This window comes from Balaenoptera musculus, chromosome 7 (genome assembly GCF_009873245.2).
Source record: "Balaenoptera musculus isolate JJ_BM4_2016_0621 chromosome 7, mBalMus1.pri.v3, whole genome shotgun sequence".
NCBI lineage: Eukaryota > Metazoa > Chordata > Mammalia > Artiodactyla > Balaenopteridae > Balaenoptera > Balaenoptera musculus.
The window spans coordinates 105,137,742-105,163,471 of NC_045791.1; the positions used below are offsets into that span (position 1 = coordinate 105,137,742).

Below are 25,730 nucleotides of genomic sequence, written 5' to 3' on the forward strand. Positions count from 1 at the left end.
AAGATATGAACCAAAAAGCATCTAGGAGCCTTTGCCGCAGAGGTCCTTGGTGTCCTTGGGAAGAGTCTCAGCACCATCACAGGTGCACGGAGGAATCAGAGAAGAACTGCAGGCAGCAAATTGGGAGACACTTTCAAGATACATTTAGCTGTAAAAGGAAGGAGAGCAGGACTTCGAAGGCAGATGTGGGATGAGGGAAAGGCTTTGTCTTGGATTCTGTGGAAACGAAGGCAGCATCAGCAGAAGACTAGTGGCAGCAGACTGGTGAGCTGCTCGCCCAACCCATTCCTTCTTCCTGGATGTGTAGCTGTGGTCCAGCCTTCCCTACCTCCCTTGGGACTAGAGGTATGGTCATTTGACCAAGATCTAGCCAAAGGTAGTGGTGAACACACACCTAGGCCCGCCATAAAAAGTCCCCACACTGGACCCTCCTTGTTCTTTCCTATCCACTTGCTGAATGAAGAGATTTCCAACGGCCCAGAAACCAGGACAGAGGCACAAAGTGGAAGTAGCCTAGGTCCTTAAATGATCACATGGAAGGCCATGTGACCAAGAATACTCACTCCCTACTGTGTCATGAGTGAGAAATAAACGATTACTCTGTTGAGTTACTAAGAATTTGGAGTCCATCTGTTACGGGAGTGGAGCTAGAGTTAACCTAATACACTGGCAAATAAATCCTTGTACATCCATACAACACTAAAACTGTAAAAACAAACAATGCATCTCTTTGTTATTGATATGATCTCCAAGATACTTTAAATGAAAAAACAAAAGCAAGGTACTAATAGGTTACACTTGTATAACCTATTATACACCTGTATAACCTATTAGTTTTTTGTGTAAAAAAAAAAAAATAGGTGGGAAAAATAACGTAAACATGATTCCTTGACCATGCACAACAGTGGAAGGACACAAGAAACCAATAATGCTGGTTACTTCCATACAAAGGAGCTAGGTGGCTAAGGGATGGGGGAGGAGGCCTTTCAATTTACACCTGTTAAATTTTGAACTAGTAAATGTGTGTCCTAATTTTAACATTTTAATTAGAAAATTAAAAAGAGTATGCCAGAGACATGGGCATGTTTAAATATTGGTGGAAACAGGGAGATCAGCTCGGTGCTTTGTGACCACCTAGAGGGGTGGGATAGGGAGGGTGGGAAGGAGGGAGAAGCAAGAGGGAAGAGATATGGGGATATATGTACATGTACAGCTGATTCACTTTGTTATAAAGCAGAAACTAACACACCATTGTAAAGCAATTATACTCCGATAAAGATGTTAAAAAAAAAAAAGATAACACAAGAAACTAGTAAGATGGAGGACAGGTGAAGGGTGAACATGAGTGTGGGCTGGAAAGGAAGCAATAATTTTCACCATATACTTTTTTGTATTATTTTCAACTATGTGAATATTCAAAAATTATTCAATGTTTAAAAAATTCAGAAAACTAAAAAAATATATATATATATTGGTGAAAGGAGCCAGTACAAACAAAAATCCCAGAAGTACAGAAAGGTAGAGGATGGAGGAAAGCCCTACAGAGGCAGGGGATGGAGACGGGTGCACAGGGGGAGGGACTGGCCATGGGCAGGGAGAAGGCACCTTAGGAAGGGAGGAGGCTGCAGATCCTGGCAAGTGTGTAAAGGTGAACAGGAGAGGAGGGGGTCCTTCTCAAATGGCTTTTATTTAGGAGGTGAAGTTACCGAATGAGAAGGAGAGAAGAGCGGTAAATTTGGTTTGACTTGTAGGAAGAAGAGGGGATCATATGGACAATGGGACAAGGGAAACGGAAGACTTTCAGGAAGCACTGATGGCTCAGCCAAGACTGGAGCCATGGGTGAGACCCCGTCCTAAAGCCCCCATCTCCCTCTTTGCTCTGCTGTGGCTGTTCAGCTAAGCTTCTCCTCAGTAGTGGTCCCAGGACCTCTGCTAGAAGGCTGTCTTCAGGGTCAGCAGGTGGCATCTGCCTCTGCCTCCCTAGACAACAGGGTACCTCTCTGGCCTTCGCAGAGCCTGGCAGAATGCAAGAGGAATCCCACCCCTGGAAATCAACCTTGTGGCTCACATGATGCCCAGAGAACTCACTCTGGCTGGCGAAGGCCCATCAGTGCACACCTGACACAATCAAATAAACTCAACCGTGAGCTTGGAAGAACTGACGTATGTTTAGAATTTACTAAGTGAGGGAGTCAGGGGGAAGGCAGCAGAATACATGATGTACTCAACCATATAAAATAATGCACAGAAAGTTGACAGAGAAAACATACCTAAATATTTATAGGGGTTACCTCTGGTTGTTGAGATTATAGGTTTTTCCCTTTATTTCTTTTCATTTATTTATTATTTTTGGCTGCGTTGGGTCTTCATTGCTGCACGCGGGTTTTCTCTAGTTACAGCGAGTGGGGGCTACTCTTCGTTGCGGCGCGGTGGCTTCTCTTGTTGCGGAGCACGGGCACTAGGCACGCGGGCTTCAGCAGTTGTGGCACGCGGGCTCAGTAGTTGTGGCTCGCAGGCTATAGAGTGCAGGCTCAGTAGTCGTGGTGCACAGGCTTAGTTGCTCTGCGGCATGTGGGATCTTCCCGGACCAGGGCTCAAACCCGTGTCCCCTGCATTGGCAGGCGGATTCTTTTTTTTTTTTTTTTTTTAAATATTTATTTATTTATTTATTTTTACTTTATGGCTGTGTTGGGTCTTCGTTTCTGTGCGAGGGCTTTCTCCAGTTGTGGCAAGTGGGGACCACTCTTCATCACGGTGCGCGGGCCTCTCACCATCGCGGCCTCTCTTGTTGTGGAGCACAGGCTCCAGACGCGCAGGCTCAGTAATCGTGGCTCACGGGCCTAGTTGCTCCGCGGCATGTGGGATGCTTCCCAGACCAGGGCTCGAACCCGTGTCCCCTGCGTTGGCAGGCAGATTCTCAACCACTGCGCCACCAGGGAAGCCCCCGGCAGGCGGATTCTTAACCACTGTGCCACCAGGGAAGCCCTCCCTTTATTTCTTTAGAGTTTCCAAATGTTCTACAGTAAGTACATATCATTTCTATAATGTGACTAATTTTTCAAGATATAGTTTCTGCAACAGTGAGCCGTCCTGTCCCAATTTCACAGTAGAAAAACACCTTTTGGATCCCAGACCTCTTTAAGACTCTGAAGGCAGCTATGGGCCTTCTCCCTGGAATAATGCTCGTAAGCTCTTAGACGTGTTGACACCCCATTCTGCATCCCCTTGGGGTGACCAGGATGCCAAAGGAATGCCCATCCCTGTCTGTAAGAGGTAGAATGGCTCCCAGGTCCAGACACAACTGACTGTGAGCTGACCAACAATATTGAAATTTCAAAAGAAATGTGTTTAAATGCAAAATGGAAGCACCAAAAAAGAAGCCCAGAGGCCAGAATTGGCTATGCTGCCCCAGCTCTGTCTAAGGAAGCGGGTTACTCTGGCCTGAGCCCCACGATCACTGTGGCACATCTGTCATCCTAGGCGACAGGGTTGCATGAGGCATCTAAACATTCCGTTCATCCAGCTGACTCCCTGGTTCACATAGCTGGCTCACAAGTGCCTTTTGGGAAAATGTGCTGCTTTTAGGGCACAGGTTTATAAACTTGAATAACCTAAGCGCCAGAAAAGCAAAGTATAGGAAAAATAAGCTGCCAGGATATAATCAAACATTATTTTATATGTTATAAGGTACAAACATACGACGCCAGAGATTATACTTTAAATCTGACATTGAAAAAAAACATAATTTGGAAATAGAAATAATTATTCAAAGTTCCATAATTTATTACTCCTCAAATTTGAAATTCAAAATCTGACACACCTTTCTTATGCCCCAAGATGTCAATCAACGTCAGGCTGTGAATCCTGTGTTGCAACATTCATCTTTGAATCCTTTAACTGGGAGCAACATTTAGTTTTCTTTAGTTTCATAGCAGAAAATAGCTGCTCACAAACATAAATACTTCCAAACATGGACAGAATCTTTGCACAATGGTTTTTATATTTAGGGTAACCATTCCCAAGATATCTTTAGAATTCTGGGATCCCAACATCACCATATTTGGCTTTCAGTATAGTATTACACTGCAATTCAATAACTTCCATTTGTAGCTCTTCATTCACACTATTAATACTAATTGAGAAAGGGGAACTGAACAATATTAGTTCATTCTCATAAAGTTTTAATCAGAGAACCTTTTTTGGAATTCAGCGTTCAACTCTTTAATTTGGTGAATGTAGTTCAGGCTGTCATTTTCATTTTCAGAAACTAATTTCAGTGTAGCAAAGTGGGCCAGATTGTTCCTTGCCAAATGAGTCTCCCAAAGACACAATTTCGCTAGGAATGAGCCAACTGAATCATACGTTTGTGTCACCACTTGAGAACGCCTTTGCAGAGAAATATCCAACATGTTTAGATATGTCATAATGTCAACCAAAAAGGCTAAGTCTCTGACCCAATCTTTGCTTGTAAGCTGAGGCACAAATTTTCCTCTAGAAGACAGAAAGAAGTCAATTTCCTCCAACAATTCAAAAAACTGCCTTAGGACCACACCACGACTCAGCCACTTAAGTTCCATGGAGCAGAACATGCTTCCATATGGTGCATCTAACTCATTAAACAAAGCACCGAACTTTCTGCGGTCCGAGCCATGGGAGCGTATCTAGATTATGGTATAAACTACTATGTCCATGACACGGTAGTTTTTTAACTACCATTTTTAACCTTTTAGCACAAAGTGATTCCTGGAGAATGAGGCCGTGCACAGACTTAAGTTCTGTGTCTTGGCAAAGCTCTGACACTTTATTTTTTTATTTTTTATTTTTTTAATAAATTTATTTATTTTATTTATTTTTGGCTGCATTGGGTCTTCGTTGCTGCACGCGGGCTTTCTCTAGTTGCAGTGAGCGGGGGCTACTCTTCATTGCGGTGTGCAGGCTTCTCATTGCACTGGCTTCTCTTGTTGTGAAGCATGGGCTCTAAGCGTGCGCGCTTCAGTAGTTGTGGCACGCGGGCTCTAGAGCGCAGGCTCAGTAGTTGTGGCGCACGGGCTTAGTTGCTCCACGGCACATGGGATCTTCCTGGACCAGGGCTCGAACCCGTGTCCCCTGCATCGGCAGGCGGATTCTTAACCACTGTGCCACCAGGGAAGCCCAGCCCTGATACTTTAGATTTCAGTTTTGCAACTAGTTCTTTAACACCAACCATCGCAGAGTCACCATCTGTGCTAATACTCACCAATTTTGACCAGTCCACGTTAAATGTTTTAAGACTTTTCTCAACATGTAAAACTAATTCATTTCCTGATGTTGTGCCTATTATGGGGACCATGTCCAGAAGATCTTCGGTCACATCAAAAGTTTCATTGCCACCACGAATAAATACACCTACGTGGGGGTCGTTATTTCCATCCACTCCTTCCTGAGCTGCAATGGAAAAAGCCACAAATGATTCAGCTTTTTCTTGCAACTTGTCCTGCAAGTTCTCAGTCATGTTGTCAACATGCTGGGCAACAACACTACCAGTTAGTCTTATGTTGGCAAACGCTTGTCTCTGTTCAGGGCACATGATTTCTGCTGCACTCAACAGACAGCCCTTGATAAACTCACCACCTGCAAAAGGTTTGGCTGCCTGGGCAATTTTCTCACTTAATATGTAACTACATTTCATAGCAGCATCACTTATTTTATTCACATTCAAAAGCAAATCATGTTGAAATTTCAGTCTTTTTTTCAGTTCGTTGAATTTTCTATCACACATCTTTTCTGTAAATCCATCATGGTTCCTACGATGGTTGCTTTCATAATGGTGTCTTAGGTCACATTCTCTTGACACAGACAGACTTTGTTTGCATATTAAACATGCAGGAACGTTCTTTTACCTCCACAAAGAAATAAGCTCTCTCCCATTTTTCTTGAAGTGCATGGTTTTCTTGTTCTAACTTTCGTTTTCCCACTTTTGAAAGAGACAAATGCATAAGACATATAAAAATATCTTTACCAAGAGGACAAAAGTATGGCTTTGTGATAAAAAAAAAAAAAGTATTAACTACTTTTTCAAAGTGTCGGCACGATGTTCACCCCTTCAGGGTTGGTAAGAACTTCCAGCCAGCAGAGCAAATGCCACAGCTGAGAGGAAGCAGCTGCCTCTCTCCAGACGCCTGTGGACGTGTAGGGACGCAGCCCCAGGGCCACCAGACTTTCTGATGTAGCAAAAGAAGCTGGAAATCCAGGTTTTTTATGTGAAATCTCTTGATTTTTAAAAACATTCATGGTAAATTCTATTGTTTTATTTTTTTTTTCTGTATAAGCCACCACATCTAGAAATCAGATTAGGCAGATTAGGTTTGCGGTCTTTAAACCTGAGGAAGTTCCCTGGTGGTCTAGTGGTTAGGATTCGGCACTTTCACTGCCGTGGCCCGCAAGCCACGCAACAGAGCCAAAATTTTTTTAAAAAACAAAAAACAAAAAACACAACTTGAAGAGAATTAAATATCTAACTCTGAAACCACAGGTTTAAGAGCTTGTTGAAACAGAATCCTAGAAGATACCCCAAAAGGGGGAACTAAACTGATGTCTCTCAAAGTGCCATGCCTTCTGCAGTCATCAAGGTTACAGTTAACTAGGACAATACTTATTAGCTTGACAGAATTATGAGGATGACTTACACATTTTTGATAGAGTGAGAAACTGTATTTAAAAGTGCCAAGTGGGACTTCCCTGGTGGTGCAGTGGTTAAGAATCCACCTGCCAATGCAGGGGACATGGGTTCGAATCCTGGTCCAGGAAGATCCCACATGCCACAGAGCAAGTAAGCCCGCGCGCCACCACTACTGAGCCTGCGCTCTACAGCCCACTAGCCACAACTACTGAGCCCACACGCTGCAACTACTGAAGCCCACACATTCTAGGGCCCATGTGCTGCAACTACTGAAGCCCGTGCACCTAGAGCATGCTCTGCAGCAAGAGAAGACACCACAGTGAGAAGCCCGCACACCGCAACAAAGAGAAGCCCCCGTCCGCCACAACTAGAGAAAGCCCGCGTGCAGCAGCGAAGACCCAACGCAGCCAAAAAAAACAAAAAAACAAAACAGTGCCAAGTGCCCCTAACCTCATACTAGCCCCTCCCTGGGAAACCTGGGTCTCCAGCTACAGAGCTGTCACACCCTTACTTCTCCAGTTGCACTTTTTTCTGTCTCTCTCATCTTGGCCTTGGATTTTTGCTCTGACAAGGTTCAGAACTACAGCAAGCCCACCAATCTCTGTTCCTTGCTTCTCTTCCAAGGCTCTCTCTGCATCGGCCTGTGACTTGAAGTCAATAGAGGCAATCCTGCAATTGTGGGGATAGGGTAGGGGAGAGAAGAAAGAAAAGTCAACATTTAGTACTCTTCTGTATTGTCTTTCGAATTAGTAATGCACATACAAGATTTGAAATGCAAAAGGTAGAAAGGATATAGTGAAGTCTTCCTTCTGCCCAATTTCTATCCTTAGAGGCAACATGCTGTATAAATAAAAGCAAACATACACACATACACACACTGGTTTTTTTTTAAAAAGGTCTACTGAGACATAATTTCCAAATCATAAAATTCACCCATTTAAAGTGTACAAGGGTATATTTACAGAATTCTACAACCATCACCATAATCTAATTTTAGGACAATTAAGCACCCAGCCGCAGTCACTCCTCATCCCCCCCAACTCACTCCCATCCCCCAGCTGCAGGCAATCACTATGCTACATTCTGTCTCTGTAGATCTGTCTATTCTGGACATTTCACATAACTGGGATTATACAAATATGCCATCTTTTGTGTCTGGCTTCTTTCACTTAGCCTAATATTTTTGAGATTCATCTGTGTTGTAGCATGTATCAGTACTTCATTCCTTTTCATGGCTGAGTAACATTACATTGCATGAAAATACTACATTTTGTTTATCCATTCATCAGCTGTTAAGACATTTTGGGTTGTTACCGGTTTGGGCTATTATGAATAAAGCTGATACAAACATTTGTAGAAATGTGTGGATATACGTTTTCACTGCTTTTGGATACATACCTAATAGTAGAATTGCTGGACCGTACAGCAACTCTATGTTTAACATTTTGAGAAACTACCAAACCGTTTTCCAAAGCAACTGTGCTATTTTACATTCCCACCAGCAATGAATCAGGGTTCTGATTTCTCCACATCCTTGTCAACAATTGTTACTGTCTTTTTTATTACAGCCAATCTAACAAGTGTGCAGTGGTATCACATCATGGTTTTGTCTTGTTTTGGTTTTTTTAAGTATCTTTATTGGGGTATAATTGCTTTACAATGTTGTGTTAGTTTCTGCTGTATAACAAAGTGAATCAGCTATATGCATACATATATCCCTATATACGCTCCCTCTTGCGTCTCCCTCCCACCCTCCCTATCCCACCCCTCTAGATGGTCACAAAGCACCAAGCTGATCTCCCTGTGCTATGCAGCTGCTTCCCACTAGCTATCTATGTTACATTTGGTAGTGTGTATATGTCAATGCTAATCTCTCACTTCATCCCAGCTTACCCTTCCCCCTCCCCACGTCCTCAAGTCCATCCTCTACATCTGCGTCTTTATTCCTGTTCCGTCCCTAGGTTCATCAGAACCATTTTTTTTTTAGATTCCATATATATGTGTTAGCATACGGTATTTGTTTATCTCTTTCTGACTTACTTCACTCTGCATGACAGACTCTAGGTCCATCCACCTCACTACAAATAACTCAATTTCGTTTCTTTTTATGGCTGAATAATATTCCATTGTATATATGTGCCACATCTTCTTTATCCATTCATCTGTCGGTGGACATTTAGGTTGCTTCCATGTCCTGGCTATTGTAAATAGTGCTGCAATGAACATTGTGGTACATGACTCTTTCTGAATTATGGTTTTCTCACGGTATATGCCCAGTAGTGGGATTGTTGGGTCATATGGTAGTTCTATTTTTAGTTTTTTAAGGAACCTCCATACTGTTCTCCATAGTGGCTGTATCAATTTACATTCCCACCAACAGTGCAAGAGGGTTCCCTTTTCTCCACACCCTCTCCAGCATTTATTATTTGTAGATTTTTTGATGATGACCATTCTGACTGGTATGAGGTGATACTTCATTGTAGTTTTTTTTTAAATAAATTTATTTATTTAATGTATTTCATTTTTAGTTGAGTTGGGTCTTCGTTGCTGCACGCAGGCATTTCTCTGGTTGTGGTGAGCGGGGGGCTACTCTTCGTTGTAGTGCGCAGGCTTCTCATTGTGGTGGCTTCTCTTGTTGGGAGCACTGGCTCTAGGCGCGTGGGCTTCAGTAGTTGTGGCTCGCAGGCTCTAGAGCGCATGCTCAATAGTTGTGATGCACGGGCTTAGTTGCTCCGCGGCATGTGGGATCTTCCCAGACCAGGGCTCGAACCTGTGTCCCCTGCATTGGCAGGCAGATTCTTAACCACTGCGCAACCAGGGAAGCCCCCTCGTTGTAGTTTTGATTTACATTTCTCTAATGATTAGTGATGTTGAGCATCCTTTCATGTGTTTGTTGGCAATCTGTATATCTTCTTTGGAGAAATGTCTATTTAGGTCTTCTCCCCATTATTGCATTGGATTGTTTGTTTTTTTTATACTGAGCTGCATAAGCTGCTTGTATATTTTGGAGATTAATCCTTCAATCAGTTGCTTCGTTTGCAAATATTTTCTCCCATTCTGAGAGTTGTCTTTTCATCTTGTTTATGGTTTCCTTTGCTGTGCAAAAGCTTTTAAGTTTCATTAGGTCCCATTTGTTTATTTTTGTTTTCATTTCCATTTCTCTAGGAGATGGGTCAAAAAGGATCTTGCTGTGATTTATGTCATAGAGTGCTCTGCCTATGTTTTCCTCTAAGAGTATATTTTATAGTGTCTGGCCTTACTTTTAGGTCTTTAATGCATTTTGACTTTATTTTTGTGAATGGTGTTAGGAAGTGTTCTAATTTCATTCTTTTACATGTAGTTGTCCAGTTTTTCCAGCACCACTTATTGAAGAGGCTGTCTTTTCTCCACTGCATATTCTTGCCTCGTTTATCAAAGATAAGGTGACCATATGTGCATGGGTTTATCTCTGGGCTTTCTATCCTGTTCCATTGATCTACATTTCTGTTTCTGTGCCAGTACCATACTGTCTTGATTACTGTAGCTTTGTAGTATGGGAGTACATACTTCCATACTACAAAGTCAGGAAGCCTGATTCCTCCAGTTCCGGTTTTCTTTCTCAAGGTTGCTTTGGCTATTCGGGGTCTTTTGTGTTTCCATACAAATTGTGCAGTTTTTTGTTCTAGTTCTGTGAAAAATGCCATTGGTAGTTTGATAGGGATTGCACCGAATCTGTAGATTGCTTTGGGTAGCACAGTCATTTTCACAACGTTGATTCTTCCAATCCAAGAACATGGTATATCTCTCCATCTGTTTGTATCATCTTTAATTTCTTTCATCAGTGTCTTACAGTTTTCTGCATACAGGTCTTTTGTCTCCTTAGGTAGGTTTATTCCTAGGAATTTTATTCTTTTTATTGCAATGGTAAATGGGAGTGTTTCCTTAATTTCACTTTCAGACTTTTAATCATTAGTGTATAGGAATGCAAGAGATTTCTGTACATTAATTTTATAGCCTCCTACTCTACCAAGTTCATTGATTAGCTCTAGTAGTTTGCTGCTAGCATCTTTAGGATTCTCTATGTATAGTATCATGTCATCTGCAAACAGTGACAGTTTTACCTCTTCTTTTCCGATTTGGATTCCTTTTATTTCTTTTTCTTCTCTAACTGCTGTGGCTAAAACATCCAAAACTATGTTGAATAATAGTGGCTAGAGTGGGCACCCTTGTCTTGTTTCTGATCTTAGAGGAAATGGTTTGTTTTTCACCACTGAGAACGATGTTGGCTGTGGGTTTGTCATATATGGCCTTTATTAGGTTGAGGTAGGTTCCCTCTATGCCTACTTTCTAGAGAGTTTTTATCATAAATGGGTACTGAATTTTGTCAAAAGCTTTTTCTGCATCTACTGAGGTTATCATATGTTTTTTATCCTTCAGTTTCTTAATACGGTGTATCACATTGATTGATTTGCATATATTGAAGAATCCTTGCATTCCTGGGATAAACCCCACTTGATCATGGTGTATGATCCTTTGAATGTGCTGTTGGATTCTGTTTGCTAGTATTTTGTTGAGGATTTTTACATCTATGTTCATCAGTGATATTGGCCTGTAGTTTTCTTTTTTTGTGACATCTTTGTCTGGTTTTGGTATCAGGATGATGGTGGCCTCATAGAATGAGTTTGGGAGTGTTCCTCCCTCTGCTATGCTTTGGAAGAGTTTGAGAAGGATAGGTGTTAGCTCTTCTCTAAATGTTTGAGAGAATTCGCCTGTGAAGCCATCTGGTCCTGGGCTTTTGTTTGTTGGAAGATTTTTAATCACAGTCTCAATTTCACTGTTTGTGATTGGTCTGTTTATATTCTCTATTTCTTCCTGGTTCTGTCTCAGAAGGTTGTGCTTTTCTAAGAATTTGTCCATTTCTTCCAAGTTGTCCATTTTATTGGCATATAGTTGCTTGTAGTAATATCTCATGATCCTTTGTATTTCTGCAGTGTCAGTTGTTACTTCTCCTTTTTCATTTCTAATTCTGTTGATTTGAGTCTTCTCCCTTTTTTTCTTGATGAGTCTGGCTAATGGTTTATCAATTTTGTTTACCTTCTCATAGAACCAGCTTTTAGTTTTATTGATCTTTGCTATTGTTTCCTTCATTTCCTTTTCATTTATTTCTGATCTGATCTTTATGATTTCTTTCCTTCTGCTAACTTTGGGGTTTTTTTTGTTCCTTCTCTAGTTGCTTTAGGTGTAAGGTTAGGTTGTTTATTTGAGATTTTCTTGTTTCTTGAGGTAGGATTGTATTGCTATAAACTTCCCTCTTACAACTGCTTTTGCTGCATCCCATAGGATCGTCGTGTTTTGGGTCGTCGTGTTCTGTCATTTGTTTCTAGGTATTTTTTGATTTCTCCTTTGATTTCTTCAGTGACCTCTTGGTTATTTAGTAGCATATTGTTTAGCCTCCATGTGTTTGTATTTTTTTACAGTTTTTTTTCCCGTAATTGATATCTAGTCTCATAGCATTGTGATCAGAAAAGATACTTGATATGATTTCAATTTTCTTAAATTTACCAAGCCTTGATTTGTGACCCAAGATATGGTCTATCCTGGAGAATGTTCCATGAGCACTTGAGAAGAAAGTGTATTCTGTTGTTTTTGGATGGAATGTCCTATAAATATCAATTAAGTCCATCTTGTTTAATGTGTCATTTAAAGCTTGTGTTTCCTTATTTATTTTCATTTTGGATGATCTGTCCATTGGTGTTAAAGTCCCCTGCTATTATTGTGTTACTGTCAATTTCCCATTTTATGGCTGTTAGCATTTTCCTTATGTATTGAGGTGCTCCTGTGTTGGGTGCATAAACATTTACAATTGTTGTATCTTCTGGATTGATCCCTTGATCATTATGTAGTGTCCTTCTTTGTCTCCTGTAATAGTCTTTATTTTAAAGTCTATTTTATCTGATATGAGAATTGCAACTCCAGCTTTGACTTCCATTTGCATGGAATATCTTTTTCAGTCTGTATACGTCCCTAGGTCTGAAGTGGGTCTCTTGTAGACAGCATATATATGGGTCTTGTTTTTGTATCCATTCAGCGAGCCTGTGTCTCTTGGTTGGAGCATTTAATCCATTTACATTTAAGGTAATTATCGATATGTATGTTCCTATTACCATTTTCTTAATTGTTTTGGGTTTGTTTTGTAGGTCTTTTCCTTCTCTTGTGTTCCCTGCCTAGAGAAGTTCCTTTAGCATTTGTTGTAAAGCTGGTTTGGTGGTGCTGAATTCTCTTAACTATGCTTGTCTGTAAAGGTTTTAATTTCTCCGTTCAATCTGAATGAGATCCTTGCTGGGTAGAGTAATCTTGGTTTTAAGTTTTTCCCTTTCATCACTTTAAATATGTCCTGCCACTCCCTTCTGGCTTGCAGAGTTTCTGCTCAAAGATCAGCTGTTAACCTTATGGGGATTCCCTTATATGTTATTTGTTGCTTTTAATATTTTTTCTCTGTATTTAATTTTTGATAGTTCGATTAATATGTGTCTCGGCGTGTTTCTCTTTGGGTTTATCCTGTATGGGACTCTCTGTGCTTCCTGGACTTGACTATTTCCTTTCTCATGTTAGGGAAGTTTTCGACTATAACCTCTTCAAATATTTTCTCATACCCTTTCTTTCTTCTTCTTCTGGGACCCCTATAATTCGAATGTTGGTGCGTTTAGTGTTGTCCCAGAGGTCTCTGAGACTGTCCTCAATTCTTGTCATTTTTTTTTTCTTTATTCTGCTCCCTGGCAGTTATTTCCACCATTTTATCTTCCAGCTCACTTATCCATTCTTCTGCCTCAGTTATTCTGCTATTGATTCCTTCCAGGGTATTTTTAATTTCAGTTATTGTGCTGTTCATCACTGTTTGTTTGCTCTTTAGTTCTTCTAGATCCTTGTTAACTGTTTATTTTCTCCATTCTGTTTCTGAAATTTTGGATCATCTTTACTATCAGTACTCTGAATTCTTTTTCAGGTAGGTTGCCTATTTCATCTTCATTTATTTGGTTTTGTAGGTCTTTATCTTGCTCCTTCGTCTGTAACATATTTTTCTGTCATTTCTTTTTTTTTTTTTTTTTTTTTTGATGGGTGGGGCTGTATTCCTGTCTTGCTGGTTGTTTGGCCTGAGGCGTCCAGCACTGGAGTTTGCAAGCAGTTGGATAGAGCCAGGTCTTGGTGCTGAGATTAGGACCTATGGGAGGCCTCACTCCAATTAATACTCCCTGGGGTCTGAGGTTCTCTGTTAGTCCAGCAGTTTGGACTCGGAGCTCCCACTACAGGAGCTCAGGCCCAACCTCCAGCCTGGGAACCAAGATCCCACAAGCCGGCTGCTAGTGGTTCCTCCCATCCCCTTAGGTGTCCATGATCCCCCAACGGTGCCTGGTAGGTTCCCTAGCTGTGCAGAGATGCGAATTCCACGTCCTCCTAGTCCACCATCTTGACCCAGCCCTCCTTCACATCATGGTTTTGATTTGCACTTCCTCAGTGACTAATGTTGAGCATCTTTCTACATGTTTACTGGCCATTTGTACACCTTGTTTGGAGAAACGGTCATTCAAGTCCTTTCCCCATTTTTTAATTGGGTTGTCTTTTAATTATTGAGCTGTGAGAGTTCTTTATGTATCTTTTATATATACAGGTCTCTTTCATATATACGATTTGCAATATTTTCTCCCAGGATGTAGAGTTTCTTTTGACTTTTTAGATAGTGTCCTTTGAAGTAGAAATGTTTTTAATTTTGATAAAGCCCAACTTCTCAATCTTCTCTTTCATTGCTTGTGCAAGACTTTAATCCAAGGTCACAAAGATTTACTCCTGTGTTTTCTTCATAGTTTTCTATTTTAGCTCTTACATTTAGGTCTTTGATCTATTTTGAGTTAATTTTTGGGTATGGTATGCAAGCACAGCAGAGTGCCCCCAAACCTCCTCACAGTAAACACTGCTAAAAATTTGGAATTTATCTTTTCAGACTTGTTTTCTAAATCTGTGGGATTCTTTTCCAGAGATTATGTTCATCAGAATACACTGGGATAGATTATTTTAGAGTTCACCTACACCAACAAATGTAGCTCAAATGTATCTGTAATCCTGATATCCAATTTTTACCACATTGAGAATCCCTTCAAAATACATTCTCTTCCACCCTTTCTAATTTCACCATATTCATCCTCTTAGGCTACCAAAGCCCAGATACATAGTGACAGTGTTTCATTAATTGGCTACAACATAATTCTAACAGACCAAGTTAATGTTCTCTTTTGGTATCTGTCCAGACAAGTCACCAAGGGTGTTATTTTCCTGTAGTCAGCCCTGGAGAGATAGGATGAAGATAACCTATGAGTGGATTATTCCAATCTTCAATCTTGTACTTGATAGAATAAAGTCTTCATTTCTCTGTGACAGCCCTACAGTCTTCTAGAAGCGTTTGGCTATCCATTTATGATGCTTTTTATGCCTGCTGGTAGAAAGGCTGGATAACTACTTTTTCCTTCTCTAAAATCCGGCATGAGTGATTTGGGAGAATACAATGAAATTCTGTTATGTTTGAATCCAGTAGACATATATTCTTTTTCAGTACAAGGTACAAAGACATACCTTTCACTCATCCCATCCTTGCTCACCAATCTGACTTGAAAAGTATCCCCAAACACTTCTATTAATTCATGCTGAGTGACTCTGTCAGGCAAGTTCTTGATCAAAAGTGTTTTGGCATTTCCATCTTCATAAACACAAAAGAGTATTTTTAGTCTGAGTTTAGATCTCATAAGCATCAAGAGTTCTCTAAAAGAGAAAAAATACTTCTCAAAGAGTTGGAGAGTAGTACATATTCCTTCATTTAACAATATCTGGGGACTTCCCTGGTGGTCCAGTGGTAAAGAATCCGCTTTCCAATGCAGGGGACGCAGGTTCAATCCCTGGCAGGGGGAACTAAGATCCCACATGCTGCAGGGCAACTAAGCCCACGCGCTGCAAACTACAGAGCCCACACGCCCTGGAGCCTGCACGCTGCAAGCAGAGAGAGAAAACCGGCATGCCACAACTAGAGAGAAGCCCGTGCGCGCCATGACAAAAAGATCTCGCATGCCTCAACAAAGATCCCATGTGCCATAACTAAGACCCGACGCAGCCAAAAAAATAATAATAATAAATAAGGAAGATAAATAAATATAATATTTTTTAAAAACCAAACATTTGCACACAGCGTCTGGGTGATGACGGCCTGTGCTACGTGCGGGCTGTGAAAATACAGACTTGGCCTCCACTCTTGAGAATGTAGTCTTGTTGGGGAAAAGGCTAGTAAACAAATAGTCACATAATTACAAACTGTGGTAAGTGCCAGGAAGGAAAAGTAAAAAGGGAAATGAGAACATCAAGTAGAGAAGACTTAACCTAGTCTGGGGGTAAGGGAAAATTTTTCTGATCTGTAGAGGTGACCTTTAAGCTGAGACTCTTGGATGGGTTGTCAGTAGTCAGAGGATGAGTCATGAACATTAGGACAGAGAAGGTGAGCCATGCGGCTAGAGCAGAAGGAGTGAGAGCACGGCAGAGAGAGTCTGTGCTGTGGAAGTAGGCAACTTGCTAGAAACTGAGGAGTGCTTGCACAGAGTAAGAAAGAATACGATATTCCTGCCTGATGCAGAGTCTTCTAGGTTCGCAGGTATCTCTGAACAAGTTACCCTGCTTGCACACCTTTCTTTGTTTCCTTTCCCTTTTCGGTTTCTTCCATTTAATTTCATATCCAAGGACGTTTGTCTCACTAAGTTCCAGGGCTTTTTCCTGGTCGTCAGCAGATTTAAAATTCACATAACCAAATCTCCTACAGAGATGCAGCCGAAAAGGAAAGAAGAACACAAGTAGAGTCAAAAGGCATATGCCTTCCAGCTGGCTACTTACACTGGTTGTGAGAGTGGAAATTAGCATTGAGTCAAACGCAGCTGTCAAATTTTACAAATTAAAACCAAGGCTCCAGGGCTTCCCTGGTGGCGCAGTGGTTGAGAATCTGCCTGCCAATGCAGGGGACACGGGTTCGAGCCCTGGTCTGGGAAGATCCCACATGCCGTGGAGTAACTGGGCCCGTGAGCCACAACTACTGAGCCTGCGCGTCTGAAGCCTGTGCTCCGCAACAAGAGAGGCCGCGATAGTGAGAGGCCCGCGCGTTGTAATGAAGAGTGGCCCCCGCTTGCCGCAACTAGAGAAAGCCCTCGCACAGAAACGAAGACCCAACACAGCCAATAAATAAATAAATAAATAAATAAATAAATAATTTTTAAAAATTTAAAAAATTAAAAAAATTAAAAAACCAAGGCTCCACCAACTGGCAATATCGGTGCCATGAAGTAACCGGAGAGCAGCAGTTCTCACCTGGGGTCAGTCTGACAATATCTGAAGACATCTTTGGCCGTCACAACTGGGGGACTACTTCTAGCATCTAATGGGTAGAATCCAGGGATGCTGTTGAACAGCATCCCCCCACAACAAGGAATTAGCTGGTCCCAAATTTTAATAGTGCAAGAGTTGAGAAGCCCTCCTCTGGGGCAAGGACTGAGAGTCAGGGCAAACTCACCCACTGAAATCATTATTAGTTTTCTAACTACTAGCCAGATTTAACCAAAAGCTATAAAAAATGAAACTTGAAATGACACGTTTTTGAATTTCTGTTTTAAGAAACAGCCATTGCACTTGTGAATTGAAACAAAAATATCTTTTTTTTTTCTTTTGGCCATGCCATGCGGCTTGTGGGATCTTTTTTTAAATAAATTTATTTATTTATTTATTTTTGGCTGCGTTGGGTCTTCATTGCTCTGTGCGGGCTTTCTCTAGTTGCGGCGAGCGGGGGCTACTCTTCGTTGCAGTGCACAGGCTTCTCATTGCGGTGGCTTCTCTTGCTGTGGAGCATGGACTCTAGGCACGCAGTCTTCAGGAGTTGTGGCACGTGGGCTCAGTAGTTATGGCTCGCGGGCTTGCACAGGGTCAGTAGTTGTGACGCACTGCCTTAGTTGCTCCGCGGCACGTGGGATCTTCCCGGACCAGGCCTTGAACCTGTGTCCCCTGCATTGGCAGGTGGATTCTTAACCACTGCACCACCAGGGAAGCCCTGGCTTGTGGGATCTTAGTTCCCTGACCAGGGATTGAACTCGTGCCCATGGCAGTGAAAGCACGGAGTCCTAACCACTGGAGCACCAGGGAATTCCCAAAAATATCATTCTTAAAATAGAACGTGTTGGCAAACTCAAAGGCTATTAGAGTAAGATTTTTTTTTTTTTTTGGCTGTGCTGGGTCTTCGTTGCTGCCTGCGGGCATTCTTCTAGTTGCAGTGAGCGGGGACTACTCTTCGTTGCAGTGCGCAGACTTTTCATCGTGGTGACTTCTCTTGTTGAGGAGCACGGGCTTTAGGTGCACAGGCTTCAGTAGCTGTGGCACACGGGCTCAGTAGTTGTGGCTTGTGGGCTCTAAAGTGCAGGCTCAGTAGTTGTGGCGCACTGCTTAGTTGCTCCGCAGCATGTGGGATCCTCCAGGACCAGGGCTCGAACCTGTGTCCCCTGCATTGGCGGGTGGATTCTTAACCACTGCGCCACCAGGGAAGTCCCAAGAATTTTTTTTTAATGCAAAAGGAATCTTTACTTACTACAAACACAACAATATTTCACGATATAGTTAATAAAAAGTGTAAGCAGAGCAATGTGTCAAAAGTTGTGGCATTACCTCTGGAGCCAGAATGCTGGGCTCAAATCCTGACCCTGCCACTTTCTAACTGTGTGATATTGGGTACATCACTTAACTTCTCTGTGCCTCAATTTCCTCCTTTGTAAAATGGGGATAATGACAATAATTACTGATGAGGATTGTCTTATGGATTCAATGAGTTAAATAAACAAGGAACAATGCCTGGTACAGTGAGTACTCAATGAATGTTTACTATTATTATTATCTTTTCATTTCTACCTAAGAAATTCTGAGTACCATAAAATAAGCATGCTCACACCCAAGACATATGCTTCTGATGAGAAAGAAGTAAGAAAGGATGAAATTCAACTCAGCAAAAAAGCAGAACTGATACAGAACCTATATTTGCCACCAAAGCTAGGGGTTTTGTGATTAAATCTGTGTTCGTTTAAAATAATTCTAGGCAAATAACACTGCTCACAGTTGGAAAATCATGAAAATATGTTTCTGTAAAGACTTGGAAGATCTTGTGATTAGTTTGGTATTTTGGTTGGAAAAATGGGATAGCAAAATTTAATATAATGGATTTATTAAACGAGCCACTGAAGGACTTTAAATACTCATTCTGAACTGCAAGAAGCTGAGGTAATATCTTATACAGGGCGAAGAACAAGTAACAAAAGGATCTGACAAGAATAATAATTGTTGGGCTGATAAACTCTTAACAACACCCTTAATTTATCAGTATTTACCTGGACAAGCCAACTCTGACACCAACGACTGCGACGTCATTTTTAGCAAAAAGTTCACTAAGACCAGTTTTTAGTTCAGCAACAGTTTTGTTGAAGTTCAGGTTTCCAACAAATAGTTTGAAACTTACAGGTGGTTTAGCTGCCATACAAAAAGGCAAAAAAAAAAAGAGAGAGAGAGAGAGAAAGAACTCAAAGAAACAGTTCAGAAAGAATGACGCTAAAAAAAATTTCCATTGAAGAATCTGGCATATTGTAACACCAGGCTGCAATTAAAATCCCTTTGTCCATCATTTGGGCTAACAGAGATTTGGTTTTCGCCAATATGAAATTCTCCATGTGTCTCTCGTGCTCTAAAACGCAGCAAAGAAGTTACCTTCTAATTTCTGATTTTTGGTTTCAGGGGAAGCCTTCTGTTTGGTCATTTCCTCCTTCTGTTTATCAGGTGCTTTCTTCATAGGTTCTGTGGGCAAAAGCCAGAATATAGTTTTTCTGTTTTGTTTTGTTTTTTCAGAATACAGTTTTTTGTTTCTTTGTGGTTTTTTTAATAAGTTTATTTATTTATTTATTTTTGGCTGCGTTGGGTCTTCGTTGCTGTGCGCGGGCTTTCTCTAGTTGCTGCGTGCGGGGGCTACTCTTCGTTGTGGTGCGTGGGCTTCTCATTGCAGTGGCTTCTCTTGTTGTGGAGCACGGGCTCGAGGCACGCGGGCTTCAGTAGTTGTGGCACGCGAGCTCAGTAGTTGTGGCTCGCGGGCTCTAGAGTGCCGGCTCAGTAGTTATGGCACACGGGCTTAGCTGCTCCGCGGCATGTGGGATCCTCCCGGACCAGGGCTCGAACCCGTGTCCCCTGCGTTGGCAGGCGGATTCTTAACCACTGCGCCACCAGGGAAGTCCCCAGAATATAGTATTTTTAATGATCTGTCTGTGCCACTAATGAGTAAAGTGGAAGCTTTTACACTGTCCACAAATACCATACCTACACTGTGCCTATTCTCCACAAGACGCCTGGGTTAGGTCTGGTCAGAATACTTTTAAAAGCATTTATAAATTAATTAGGAAAAGTTCTTCAAGTTCATAAAAGAACTTCAACAGCCCTGCCCAAGGGCTTCGCTTATAACTCTAATTCCTTGATACTGGCCACCACTTAACAGAACTGGTTTAGGTCATTCTGACCTTCCTCTTCCTCACAGCCTTTGTCATCACCCTTTGATCCTGCCATCTTCCTCTGGCCCCAGGGGAAAGGCTTTTCTCCCCCTAGCCCATGTAGGATACAGGGCTTCTTTTTCAGAATCTAAATGAAAACCCACCTAATCAATTACTGCCACACAGACTTGTTAAGAATGAAAATGACAAGTTGTTCTTTCAGAGAAACTGCTCATAAGTCTGACTGTCTACACAAATCTAAGAAAAAACTTCACTGTCATTTTAACCTTTTATTTGAAATAATTTAAAATGTATTATTGTATTTTCATAACAATGCTAAGAATTACTGCTTTGGAAGAAACACCATTTAAAAGGTTACACAGATGCCATCAGGACAAAAAAATCACTGAGAGTCAAATCTGGGGGACAATGAACCTGCCTGGCTCATAAGCACAAAGAGAGAAAGAGTGTACAATATTCAAAGAGAAAGAAAACTCTGATTCTGGTCATGTGGACAGCAGAAGTCAAATGTCCACTGGGACGCCTCAAGCCAAGCCTGGAGAATCGGCCAGGGATGCCAAGGGTGGTATTTCCACAGAACCCTTCCGAGAGCCATGTGCAATGGCATGTAGGGCTGACCCCTGACAGCCACCAGCAGGGATGTCCCCAGAGGGGACTCTTTATGTCCCTCATCCTGACACAACTCACAGTTCTTACCTTCATCCTCCTCAGGGTTCTCATGTCTCTTCTCATGGTTCTCGAGCATGGCACTCCTCCTGTCTTTTGGCAACTTGGTCCCTGCATGGTGATATTAATTTCTCAGCAAACATGGGAGCCAGAAACTTTTTTTTCTCGATTTTATTTCCTGGAGCAGTAGTAATCTTCCTACCATTTTTCTGAGGGACATCAACCTAGAGGAGGAAGAACAACAATGAAGAGATGTCTCATCTGTGGCCAGGAGGTGACAGTCACACTGCACAGTCAGCAAGTGCAAGATCTGCTCAGGCCCACGTGTCAACAACTGTGCTGATTTCTCCAGGTCCAATTTCTCAATGTGCAGTAAAAGAGCTCCCAGCAACAGAATTACCTGGCACACTTGCCTAAGAAAAAAAGAGAAAAAGAAAATTCTTGGATTTCACTTGGAGCTTTGAAATCAGAATCTATATAGGGAAGGATCTAGGTTTCTAAAAGTATGCAAGCTACTGCCCTAGGAAAACATACCAAGTCAACTACTGTTTAGGTGGCTCAATGTGTCTGTAGAGTCCCAACTCTCTGCATTCAAGTAAAACACCAAAGGAGAGGACCCCCACGCAGGCACCTGAAACATACACAGGAATTAGAGCCAGGCCCCCAAAATTGGACCTCATGCTTCCTAATTACACCATTGATTCCCATCCCAGAGCTACTAAAAATCGGGCACAGTATTATAAAACTAAATGACTAAAGATGAAAATTTTAGCAGAACACTGAATGAAGTCTCGCCACATACAAAAGGAGAAAATGAAGAACTATGGGCAGTGGATGACCATGTGAAAACACAGCAAGAAGGCAGACATCTACATGCCAAGGAGAGAGGCCTCAGAAGTAACCAAATTGGCAACAACTTAATCCGGCCTCCTGAAGTGAGAGAAAGTAAATTTCTGTTGTTTCAGCCACCCATACATCTGTGATATTTTATTATGGCAGCCCCAGCAAAAACACAACTGGTGTGTGTGTGTATGTATATGTATGTGTGTATATATACATACACACATACACACATACAGACCTCAACCCACATCACAGGAAGAGATGTGAGAAGAGAGTCACTATAATATGATGTGATTAGCATTTCTGGTTATGAACAATATTTACAGGCAAACAGATGAGGGACCAGTTCATCTGGCATAGGAAGGACATGGGATCAGGGAAGGCACGTGAAAGAGACTAGGGTTTGAATTAAATAATTTCAACGAGCCCACAGTAGGGTATGGTTAGCCTAGAAGTTAATCTAACTGTGATACTACCACTATATGCTGCACCAATCAGAGTAAACGGTCACAGGCATCACATTTTAAAGAGGAATGACCAAGGGCTGCCAGTGTGAACAGTCTAGAACCATACCACATGCATCTCAGTTTAAGGAAAATATAATGTAACTACTCCTATTTTCCTCTGAGCTAACACAGTCTGGGTTCCAAAACAAAAGTTGCATTCACCAAGAATGTTTTGGCTCTGATTGGTATAGTTAACGCACTGTGTTGAGGACATCACAGTACAGTAGGTGCTCTCCTAACTATGTCTACTCACTATGTCCACTTAACTATGTCACATTAAGCTAGTCTGTGGCTGGATTAAATGGCCATCTCAATTCCAAACAGGATTTACTAACTTGATGCCTATGAAAGGCATGGGAAAAGCACATGCGGCTAATGGGCTGCTAAGTGGTACTCAGTACACCTGGAAATTTCTGATCCTATAAGCTGAACTGTATCCTTAGTAAGCCTCAGTCTTTTGTTCGCAAACCTATATATGACCGTTGTAGTTGCAGTTTCAATTACATAATAAATGTCATATAAACCAATCAGATTAATGCAAGAAGTTATTGAATCTAGTAAAACAAAGTTGAATGCTTTGGACATACTCAATAAAGCTCAAAAAGTGCAGTCAAATTAGGCGTGGGTGAGGAACCATAAAAGAATGGGGGAAAAAATGTAAAAATGTAGGCGTCTGTATTCGAATTGCTTTCCTAGGGTTTAAGTTTTGCTTTGTTTTAAAGAAACAAATTTTAAATTGCAAAAGATACACAATGGGTATACTTTATACAGAGAAGATAAGCTACTGCAACAGTGAACTCAAAGTCATAGACAAAGCCTTAGCCCCATATCAGAAGATTGGCAATTGAATACCTATCTGTCTCTCCAAAAGAGCTGCTTGGGCGAAGACTGAGCAATGAACCAGGAAAGAGCAGGGGCTTTGGATTCGGCAGAACCAAATGCATAACGCTGGTTCTGTCACTTATTATTTGTCACTTATTAGCTCATGAAACCATGAGCAAGTTAGTCAATGACTAAATCTCTTTTCCTGTCTATGAAATGGAGCTAAGGATCCCTACCTAACATGGTCACTGTGAGGATGAAATGAGATAGTGCATCAAGTCCTAGCACAGTGGCTACACAGATGAAGCATTCAATATTCATTAACTGTTGGGCTTCCCTGGTGGCGCAGCGGTTGAGAGTCTGCCTGCCAATGCAGGGGACACGGGTTCGAGCCCTGGTCTGGGAAGATCCCACATGCCACGGAGCAACTGGGCCTGTGAGCCACAATTGCTGAGCCTGCGCGTCTGGAGCCTGTGCTCCGCAGCCAGAGAGGCCGCGATGGTGGGAGGCCCCCGCTTGCCACAACTAGAGAGAGCCCTCGCACAGAGACGAAGACCCAATACAGCAAAAATAAATAAGTTAATTAATTAATTAAAAAAAATATTCATTAACTGTGTACCCACTCACCCACCTCAATTCTTTTAGGGCCCAACTTAAACCTATCTATATTGGAATACTAATGCAGAGGCTCCCAGCCAGAAACAGAACATACTAGGGACCTAAATATTTGCCGAAAGGATAAATATGGAAACATATGTTTGGTGGACACACAAATTAATGGAATTTAAGGAAGCAATTTTAAGAATCAAGAGATTTTCTTTCAAACTGGTATTTCCAGGCAATCAAAATCACTTTTCAAACAAAGAACACTTTTGTATTCCCCAAATAAACTGCACTTAGTCACAATGTATTTTTCTTTTTGCATAACACTAATATTCAGTTTGCTAATATTTTTTTTGGAATTTTTACATCTATGCTCATGAGAGTGGTCTGTAATGTTCTTTTCTAAAAATGACCTTGTCAGATTTTGGTATTGAGTTTAGGGTGAGCTTGTGAAACTAGTCGGAAAATGTTCACAAAACCACTTTTCAGGTCAAATAATGCAGTTTAACTGCTTTCCTCTGGATTTTGATTGTTGACATTAGTAAGTTACTCTTCTGCCCACTGTACATATAGTTACCTCATCTCTACTGCCATTGTCCTTATCTTCTGACGTCTCATCTTCCCCATCTTCTATCTCCTCTGGGGAAAGACTCATTTTCTTCAGTTCACCTTGATTTGTTTTCCTGCTTCAAATGGACAAGATTATTAGGCACATCACAGGGACTTCAACATTCCAGGCTATGCACTTTTTGCCTCTAGTATTCGTGTTAAGTTTCCATTTGCAATAAGTCCGTGTTAGGCCTCATCCTAGTTATTTTCATTGGGAATCTTTTACTCTCACCAGCTAATATCAAAATATATTACACATAATTTTTGGTATATATTTGTAGGTTAGGTCTCCCATACCTTCTCTTTTGCCACGATCTAGAAATGAAACTCCTCGAGGTAAAAAAGGAATTCCTCCCTTTTCCTCTCATTCTGCTCCCTTCACCACCGTTTTCAAATAACTCTGATGCTCTTAAAAATTAGTAATTCCACCACCGACTGCTCAAACGGAAGCACACGGGACCAAAATAAAGCCCCCATAGCGGAACCAAATCAGTACCTACAATTCAAGTGTCTTTACCTCTCCAGACAGAACTCAGTGTTAACTGGAGCAGCTTCCATCTCTACCCCCATCCAAATTAACAACACAAATGAGTCTCAAGCCAGGACCTTTAACCATCACTTCCCAAATTAACCCGCACAGTGTTGTCCCTGACGAGTACTCCTCCCCTTAAAGCTATCGCTGGTGTAGGGCCCCGCCCGCTCAAAGCCCCGCGGGCCACCACGCGCGGCCACCGGGACTACACGCCCGGCCACCTGGACTACACGCCCGGGAAGAGCCTGCAGCAGCCCGCAGGCGCCGACAAGCTAGGACGTCCCTCCCAGCCAGCCTCCCAGCCAGCCTCCCAGAACTCTAGACCCAGTCAGAATACAGCCCGGAAGAGAATGGCGCCCTCGTGACTCCGCCTCGCCCAATCAGAGCCCGCGCTGCCTTTAGGCCAATCCCGAGCCGCAATCCTGGGTGGGGCGGGCAGTGCGCGAGCCTGGGGGCGGGGTCTCGAGCCGGGGCCGCACGTGTTGCGCCTGCGCGCAGGGCGGACATTTTGGTTTGGGCGGGCCCGGGAGGCCCCTGAGTGGGTGAGGTGGGCGCCGGGCGTGAGCGCACCGTTTCCGTGGAAGGAGGCACGGGTTCCGCTACATGCGGGGACCTGGCGGGCGGTCACACACCTCGGCGCTTACCTACTGGTGGACTTGTAGGAAGTAAACAGGGGTCATAAAAACAGCCACTCATTGCGGGCTGGTAAACCAGGGTCGGTTCCAGGCTTTCACATCCATTGATGCGGTTAGGCAGGCACCCCCTCATCACCCCCTGTGATAGTACTCTCGACATTTTCAGCCTAGAAGGAGGCACAGACCTTACAGCGCGAGGTGGAGCGGAGACCAGAACCCGGCAGTCGGCCTCTTGACCCCGGGGAACCTTCCCTCGCTGCCAACCCGCGTCTG

General features: G+C 42.3%; 1 pseudogene; it reads right to left on the reverse strand.

Annotated features, from left to right (window-relative positions):
• Nucleotides 1-3,700: 3,700 nt before the first annotated feature.
• Nucleotides 3,701-25,148, reverse strand: LOC118897997 (annotated as a pseudogene).
• Nucleotides 25,149-25,730: the final 582 nt, after the last annotated feature.